The 9,749-nt window shown below is 45.5% G+C and overlaps 1 pseudogene; it reads left to right on the top strand.

Moving 5' to 3' along the window:
- Window positions 1-9,749, top strand: part of LOC111966560 (plexin-A1-like) — a 299,289-nt pseudogene that overhangs the window by 163,325 nt on the left and 126,215 nt on the right.

Raw genomic sequence — 9,749 nt, 5'->3', positions numbered from 1 at the left:
TGTGTGTGTGTGTGTGTGTGTCTGTGTGCACAGGAGACCTGTGCTCAGACCACTTACAGAATATTGAAATAATGAAATATCTTTACGCTACAATTGTAGAGCTAGAAACCTTGATCCTATAGTAAATGGATTGGAGTAGGCCATTTATTCCCATCATAGGACATGCATCATACTCAATTATTAGCTTGGCTAATTGTTAACCATAAGGGTCCCTCTTAAGTAAGATTAGAGGGGGAAGGCGGAGTGACATGTTCCCTCAGAGCCATTCCTTGTGTTGGAAGTAGAATATTCAAATCAAATCAAATTGTATTTGTCACATGCGCCGAATACAACAGGTGTAGACCTTACAGTGAAATGCTTACTTACAAGCCCTTAACCAACAATGCAATTTTAAGGAAATACCAAAAAAAAAGTAAGAGATAAGAATAACAAATAATTAAAGAGCAGCAGTAAATAACAATAGCTGGGCTATATACAGGGTGTAACGGTACATAGTCAATGTGTCAATGTTCAGGGGCACTGGTGTCGAGTTAATTGAGGTAATTATGTACATGTAGGTAGAGTTATTAAAGTGGCTATGCGTAGATAATAACAGAGAGTAGCAGCAGCGTGGGGGGAGGTCAATYKAAAAGTCTGGGTAGCCATTTGATTAGCTGTTCAGGAGTCTTATGGCTTGGGGGTAGAAGCTGTTTAGAAGCCTCTTGTATCTAAACTTGGCGTCCCGGTACCGCTTGCCGTGCAGTAGCAGAGAGAACAGTCTATGACTAGGGTGGCTGGACAAGGGTGACAAGTTTTAGGGCCTTCCTCTGACACCGCCTCGTATAGAGGTCCTGGATGGCAGGAAGCTTGGCACCGGTGATGTACTGGGCCGTACGCACTACCCTCTGTAGTGCCTTGTGGTCGGAGGCCGAGCAGTTGCCATACCAGGCAGTGATGCAACCCGTCAGGATGCTCTCAATGGTGCAGCTGTAAAACCTTTTGAGGATCTGAGGACCATGCCAAATCTTTTCAGTCTCCTGAGGGGGAATAGGTTTTGTCGTACCCTCTTCACGACTGTCTTGGTGCGCTTGGACCGTGTTAGTTTGTTTGTGAATTGGACGCCAAGGAACTTGAAGCTCTCAACCTGCTCCACTACAGCCCCGTCGATGAGAATGGGAGCGTGCTCGGTCCTCCTTTTCCTGTAGTCCACAATCATCTCCTTTGTCTTGATCACGTTGAGGGAGAGGTTGTTGTCCTTGCACCACATGGTCAGGTCTCTGACCTCCTCCCTATAGACTGTCTCATCGTTGTCTGTGATTAGGCCTACCACTGTTGCGTCATCGGCAAACTTAATGATGGTGTTGGAGTCGTGCCTTCAGTCATGAGTGAACAGGGAGTACAGGAGGGGACTGAGTACGCACCCCTGAGGGTCCCCCGTGTTAAGGATCAGCGAGGTGGATGTGTTGTTACCTACACTTTACACCTGGGGGTGGCCCGTCAGGAAGTCCAGGATCCAGTTGCAGAGGGAGGTGTTTAGTCTCAGGGTCCTTAGCTTAGMGATGAGCTTTGAGTGTTGGTGTTGAACGCTGAGCTGTAGTCAATGAATAGCATTCTCAGATAGGTGTTCCTTTTGTCCAGGTGAGAAAGGGTAGTGTGGAGTGCAATAGAGATTGCATCATCTGTGGATCTGTTGGGGCAGTATGCAAATTGGAGTGGGTCTAGGGTTTCTGGGATAATGGTGTTGATGTGAGCCATGACCAGCCTTTCAAAGCATTTCATGGCTACAGATGTGAGTGCTATGGGTCGGTAGTCATTTAGGCAGGTTACCTTAGTGTTCTTGGGCACAGGGACTATGGTGGTCTGCTTGATGTTGGTATGTTGGTATTACAGACTCAGACAAGGAGAAGTTGAAAATGTCATTGAAGACATTTGCCAGTTGGTCAGCGCATGCTCGGAGTACACGTCCTGGTAATCTGTCTGGCCCAGAGGCCTTGTGAATGTTGAGCTGTTTAAAGGTCTTACTCACATCGGCTGAGGAGAGTGTGATCACACAGTCGTCTGGAACAGTTGAGGCTCTCATGCATTTTTCAGTGTATCTTGCCTCGAAGCGAGCATAGAAGTTATTTAGTCTGATAGGCTCGTGTCACTGGGCAGCTCTCGGCTGTGCTTCCCTTTGTAGTCTGTAATAGTTTGCAAGCCCTTCCTTATCCGACGAGCGTTGGAGCCGGTGTAGTACGATTCGATCTTAGTCCTGTATTGACGTTTTTCCCTGTTTGATGGTTCGTCGGAGGGCATAGTGGGACTTCTTATAGGCTTGCGGGTTAGAGTCCCGCTCATTGAAAGCGACAGCTCTACCCTTTAGCTCAGTGCGAATGTTGCCTGTAATCCATGGCTTCTGGTTGGGGTATGTACGTACAGTCGCTGTGGGGACGACGTCCTCAATGCACTTATTGATGAAGCCAGTGAGGAGTATGGTGTACTCCTCAATGCCATCGGAAGAATCCCGTACATATACATATCCCCACATATTCCAGTCTGTGCTAGCAAAACAGTCCTGGAGTTTAGCATCTGCTTCATCTGACCACTTTTTATAGACCGAATCACTGGTGCTTCCTGCTTTAATTTTAGCTTGGAATCAGGAGGATAGAGTTATGGTCAGATTTGCCAAATGGATGGCAAGGGAGAGCTTTGTGGAGTAAAGGTGGTCTAGAATTTTTGTCCCTCTTGTTGCACATTTAACATGCTGATAGAAATTAGGTAAAACTGATTTAAGTTTCCCTGCATTAATGTCACCGGCCACTAGGAGCACCGCCTCTGGATGAGCGTATCCTGTTTGCTTATGGCAGAATACAGCTCATTGAATGCGGGTTTAGTGCCCGCCTCTGTCTGTGGTGGTATGTAGACAGCTGTTGTTTACATAAATGCATATGCCCCCGCCCCGTGTCTTACTTTAGGCTGCTAGTAACAGAGTGAGAAGTTTGAGTAGGTTAGTGCAGACGGAGTACAGTATGAATCAGAGAGGCGCCTTAAGTTTCCTAATTTGTTCCCCCTCTCCCTACTTTTCCTGAAGASTATTTGCTGATCCTAGTTTGGTAGCCTCTCTCTGGAAGAGAGTGAAGAGAGGGAGAGAAAAGGAAAAGAGAAAGAGCAGGAGAGATAGGATGCAGTGTCCTTGGTATTATCAGCGTTGGCCCGCTAGCTCTCGAATGAGACTCGTCCTATAGGGAGAGGGAGGGAGCCACACTACCACAAATCACAGGCCTGCTAGCCTCTTTATCATCCCCTTCTGCCTTCTTCCTCCTGCACAGTCTACTGGATGACCCCTGACTGCGGTGCCCCTCTGGAGGATGCTACACACTACACAGTTGTTGGGGAGACTGGAGGTTGAGACCATACGGTGGCCTGATGATCATGCTGCTCAGGCTTTGTGTCCTCCTGAACCACTTGACCCACATCACTTCCCTGTGCTGTACTGTGATACAAGCTTCAGGGCAGGACACCTTCCTAAAACTAAGAGCAGGCTGACTGATGTCAGAAGGCCTTTGGAAGTCAGTAGGTGGGGCGGGAGCTGGGGGGGTCTCCTCCGCTCTCCTCCTCTCTCCTACCCTCCCAGTCTAAGCCCCCTTCTATTAGTATTTAGTATTTATTGGGATCCCCGTTAGCTGCCAAGACAGCAGCTACTCTTCCTGGGGTCCAAACAGGAATAAAACAATTACAGCTCAACAAAACAACAGTGTACATGATAAATAAAACAATTACAGCTCAACAAAACAACAGTGTGCATGATAAATAAAACAATTACAGCTCTACAAAACAACAGCCTGCATCATAAATAAAACAAAACATTGTACAAGACATTATTACATTTATTGTGTCTGAACTATCATTAAATGTGAATACTCATTTATATCAAATCAGTTCTCTAGGTTTAATTATTACGTGATTAAACTAATCATGTAAACGTTAATTAACTAGGACGTCGGGGCACCATGGAAAATGTTGAGATTTATAGAGTTATAATTTTCCGAAAATAACTCTTCAGATATTTTAATATCTGATTAATTAGTCTTCTATGAATGAATTATTATTACCTCATCAGTTCTCATTACTGAACGTCGCAAACCCTTGGATATCTGCACGAACCCTAGCCTAAATCATGAATCAGCGATATACAAATTGGCTTAATTATTTATTTACTAACTAACTTAATAATCACACAGAATTATATAACAAACAAACAGTAGATATTTGGGTTACTACATGATACAAAGAAAAAGTCCCTAGCGGACGAAGCCGATATGACGGCTAGGTAGACAAAGGAAAGGGGTGGGGACTGAGAAAGAGCGGGAAAGACTAAATGGATTCACTACACACAGTTTAATTATATTCATTGAAATGTTAATCCTTTGCACTTGAACGGKCGCTCATTCGAGATTAATTGCAATGTATATATTTACACCCGTATGTCGTTTTTTGAATTGCCGGTCAGTCTGCGGGAGAGTCAGTTCATCAGAGAGTCTCTGGTTAACTTCCCCATAAATCACAATGTCTTTAGTGGTTGTAGCTTTCTCCGCGGCTCTGGATAGTGTCTGTTGTAATGGTTACGTCAGGCGTACCATGTTCTTAGAATAGATGTGTCACGCCCTGACCGTAGATTGCTTTGTATAATTATATTTTTTGTTTGGTCAGGGTGTGATGTGGGTGGGTATTCTATGTTGTAGGTCTAGGTTTTCTATTTCTATGTGTTTGGCCTGGTATGGTTCTCAATCAGAGGCAGCTGTCTATRGTTGTCTCTGATTGKGAGCCATAKTTAGGTAGCCTGTTTTCCCACTTTTGTTTGTGGGTGGTTATTTTCTGTTTAGTGTTTTTCGTCACCTTACAGGACTGTTCGTTTGTCGTTTTTGTTGTTTTGTTCAGTGTTCAGTTGTTTATTAAAATAATGAACACTTACCACGCTGCGCTTTGGTCTTCACCTTCTTCCACCAACAACAATCGTGACAAGATGCTTCCGTGGTTGTCGGTATTCTCATACTAGACTTACGTAATTTCTAGCTGCAGACTAGTAATTATACGTCTAAGATTTGCTCTTATTCTGTAGTGATCGATAGTCTCAGAGTTTAACCATTTCCAGCCATGTAGCCAAACTATAGCTGTATGGTCTAATGATCTATAGAATTGTATCCATTCCAACGTGGGGACTCTGTTCCGGCGTTCTCTGACTCAATGTACATTTTGTAGGAAGTGGGTTTTATACTCTGTGGAAAAAGGGGCGGTTCTATGACGCATGATGTAATGTCTGGGCTCATGGGGGTGTGGCCACTGACTAGTTAAAACTTTATAACTAAACAAGTATCTCGTTTAGAAGGCCAACGTGACATTACATCTTCTCACAAATAGTTTCATATTCAATCATATATTTTCACAATATTTAGATGTAAACCTGACAGCTGGGAAATGTACACTTTAAGAGATACAGTTATGTGTGTTTCCTGTCCTTCATGAGATCACCAAATGAAACACACTCGACATGACTGTCCCTTAAGTGTCCACGGACCATTCCCACATTCTCAAAAGTAGAAATATTGTTTAGTTCTCCCAATTTGGGGATTAGGAGTTTTGAACAAAGAGAAGCTCTTATTCTGGTAGACTCTCTCTCTCAATACTGCATGGCAGTTTCAACCAGGTATTTATGACCGTTGTAAAAACCGTACATGGGAAGAACGAGAGTGAAAGGGGGGGGGGGGGGGGTCACGATATACACCCAAAAGGCCGACGTCGACATCATTATTTACTCTTTATACAAATGTAAAATAAAATACTACAGATTATTACATTGTGTGTGTTGTGTAGAGTGAGTGTTTATAGAGTGTGTTTGTGTGTGTTGTGTGTGGTGTCCATACCATCTCCACGTTGTGCCGTGAGGTGTTGTTTTCCGTTTCTTTTGGGGTGGGCTCGGTCTGGTCTGGTCTGTGGAATGACTGGTAGTACTGGTGTCATCGGGCCCAGCCAGTAATATTCCTCCTGGTGCCGCAGGCAGGAGTGGTAGACAGAAGCAGGCCATTAATCAAGCTGAACCTGGACGTGGAACCGAGTACAATCATTAGAGCCTGAAAAATACAGGAACAGGGGTCACACTCCCCACCTCACATCAACATCAAATGGTGTGGTGTGGTGTGGGGTGGCAGCTGTTGTTATTGTCCAAGTACCATTGATTTAGCACATTAGTCTCTCCCTAACCAGCGCCCTCCCCTTAAAATAGGGTAGTAAGACCCAGTGCTGTGTGGTTAGCTAAATGCCTGTATTACTCACTAGACCCTAAGCAGGAGACATGCAGTGTTCTGGTGGATGATAGCTATAGCCAGGCAGGCAGAGTCTCCAGTGGACATAACAACTCAGGAAGGAGACCGAGCAGGCTGTGCACTCTAAGGGGACAAACCCAAACCAAAATTAAATACAGTCAATAATAGCTGCTGCTGCTTTCTGCTGCTAGCCCCTGGCACCATCAAAACACATGAAGGCACACAACTCTGATTTTATATTTATTATACAAAGAGCTTCTACTGTACAAGGAGGCATTTCTGGAGGCAGAATAGTTGAATGTATTGACCTTTTGTTTTGGTATTTTGAGTACCTGGTTCGACGTACGGCGTTCTATGCATCAGCCATACAATGCTCAGATCATTATTTTCAAATAATAACAACATGGACAAACTGAGACTTAGTTGTGCAGAATGGAACAGTAGCGTAGGAAGGGTATGTGTGTGTCCTGTGCATATTGTGTGTTGTGTGTTTGATTTGTAGAGTGAAGTGGTGTGAGTGTGTGTGTGTGTGTGTGGTGTGTGTGTGTGTGTGTGTGTTGTGTGTGTGTGTGTGTGTTGTGTGTTGTGTGGTGTGTTGAGTGTGTGTGTGTGTGTGTGTTGTTGTGTGGTGTGGGTGTGTGTGTGTTGGACGTGTTTAACTATTCTGTGTGTTGTGTGTGTGTGTGTGTGTGGTGTGTGTGTGTGTGTTGTGTGTTGTGTGTGTGTGTGTGTGGACGTGTTCCACTATCTGTGGTGTGTGTTGTGTGGGTGTGTGTGTGTGTGGTGATTTGTGTTGTGTGTGTGTTGTGTGTTGTGTGAGTGGTTGTGTGTGTGTGTGTGTGTGTGAGAAAAGAGAGAGTTTTCCTTCTCTCTTAGTTTATGGTGGCAGAGTGCAGCAACAACAGCAGCAGCGTGTGGAGTTGTCTGATGATTTATGGTTGTGGAGCAGAAATGGACTGTCAGATTTACAGAGGCCTTTGGTTTCCTTTATGTTGTGGCTGGGAAGCTCCACAGTGCTCTATCATTCTGTCACTAACATTACACACAATCCACTTTTATTTGACAAGTCTCACCATTACAGAGACTATCTGCCATACTTCACTTTCTACCTGTTCTGCCTTCTTCCTATAGCATATGTACAGTAAAAGTATGGACTGTACTGAACTGACAGCTGTCCTGTGCTGTAAATGTACTGACGACTACTGTGTGTTTCAGATCCTGGTGAACTCTGTCAACCTACCTGCTATGCTGTATGAGAACGTGGCGGTGAGCGAGGGGAGTCCCATCCACAGAGACCTGCTCTTCAGCCCAGACCACCAGCACATCTATGCCCTCACAGACAAGCAGGTACAAGCTTGGCACACACACACGCTGTGTGTAAAAACACACTATCACCAACAAACACTCACATTTACACAAGCGTAAACGTTAAGTGCGCATGTGTGTTTGTGTGGGGTTTTTCTGTGTCAGACACTCCAGCTACTCTTTGTGATTGCTTCCGTTTGATTTTTAGCACTGAGCCAGCCCCCCTGCCCAACCCCCTCTCCACTCACAAATGTTCCTCCCCCAGTCAGCACCCCTCATCACAGGCAACGGAAAGGGGGTCTCTCTGTGATCCCCATTGATGGAATTAGTGTCCAAATCCCCCTCTTAACCAAATCACRAGCGGAAAGAGAAATCTCCCCTCTTCCCCAGTTATTTGTACCCTCTTCTCTTTCTCCTTTTCTCCCTGATCTCTCTGTTCTTTCATGTGGTTTCTCCCCTAAGCTCTAATTGGAGGGCCTCCTCTTGAACACTCATTAAAGACGTTTCCTCCATCATTACTGGGGGCTCCCCCCACCACCCCTCTATTCTTCCTCCCCTTCCCAGCCTCTCTCTCTTTATCAGAATAGAAGAGAAGGAATTGGTTAGCAGGGTGATGCGAGATTAGGGGCCACCAAGGCTTACCGCTAAGGATTCATCTCAGGGGTTTAAATTGAAGCGGCTTCTTCAAAATGCCCCTCTCACTCCTCTGGATTGCTATTTAACACCCCGTGGCCCCCTCTCCCCCTCCTTCAGCCCCTTCCCCCCCCCTTCCCCCTACATCTCCCTCCCTTCAGCCACCCTCACCTCTCCCCCTCCCTTCAGCCCTCACCCTCTCCCTCCCTTCAAGCCCCTCACCCTCTCCCCTTCCCTGTTCAGCCCTTCCTCCTACCTTCCCCCTCCCTTCAGCCCCTCACCTTCTCCTCCCAGCCCTTCTCTTGATGGCTATGCAGTATTACATTAATATATGTCAGAGCTGTATGTGTGTGTTTATGTCTCCTGGCTGCTCTGAGGCATAGTGACATGAGGTGACAGAAGTAAGGACTGTCAAGCTCTTTGACACCGCCTGGCTCTGTGACACCGCCTGTCTCTGTGATACCGCCTGTCTCTGTGACACTGCCTGGCTCTGTGACACCGCCTGGCTCTGTGACACTGCCTGACTCTGTGACACCCTGTGACACTCTATCTGAACAGGGATACGTTTTCCTGATAAGGCCTTACTTACGAGACAGACAGACAGGTTACCGTGCACTCCATAACACCGCCAAGCCTGCAGCCCCCCCACACCCCACCCCCGACATCCCCAGAAACTGATGACTGAATATCAATAGCCATTTTCCATCAAATGATTTGGGAGGCGGGCTCCGTCCAAGCGTGACGGCCTCTGCCACAAACGCGGCGCCTGTCCTCGGGGGAATATCAGCCAGTGCCGTTTAACCTCCACGTTTGAGGGGTAGAGGAGGAGGAGAAAAACGGTAAATGAGGGAAAAAAGGAGAGGTAGAATAACCATAAAAATGTGTGGTGCACAATGCCTGTTATGTGACTCAGTGGATGGTGTATATGAATTAAACCCAGAGCACTATTCAGTACAGCCTGTGTGTATATTCTGCTCTACACTCCCCCGCTCCATACCGTACACCTCCATGTGTCCTAATTGATAGCATGAATATGAATCTCCTTCCATATGGGGGACAGGCCCTTTACTCTTGCACCAGGGGAAAGATTTCTTCCTGCATTTGAACATGACAGTTTTATTTATATGGCAGAAAATGTACAGAGGAAGATGAGAACTCTGCATTAGTCATATAGCATCCCCAGAGAGAGTACTTATGGGATACACTGCTGCTTTACATAGTATCTCTCTGTTTTGAACTACATAGTGTATCTCTCTGTACTACATAGTATCTCTCTGTACTGTACTACATAGTATCTTTCTCTGTACTTTACTACATAGTATCTCTCTCTGTACTGTACTGTACTACATAGTYTKTCTCTCTGTACTGTACTGTACTACATAGTATCTCTCTCTGTGCATGTACTATATAGTATCTCTTTCTGTACGGTACTGCATAGTATCTCTCGCTGTACTGTACTACATAGTATCTCTCGGTGAACTGTACTACATAGTACTCTATCTGTACTGTACTGTACTYCATAGTATCTCTCTC

This window comes from Salvelinus sp. IW2-2015, linkage group LG7 (genome assembly GCF_002910315.2).
Source record: "Salvelinus sp. IW2-2015 linkage group LG7, ASM291031v2, whole genome shotgun sequence".
Classification (NCBI taxonomy): domain Eukaryota; kingdom Metazoa; phylum Chordata; class Actinopteri; order Salmoniformes; family Salmonidae; genus Salvelinus; species Salvelinus sp. IW2-2015.
Note: the sequence above shows the minus strand (reverse complement) of the source record. Positions and strands in the feature narration are given on the sequence as shown.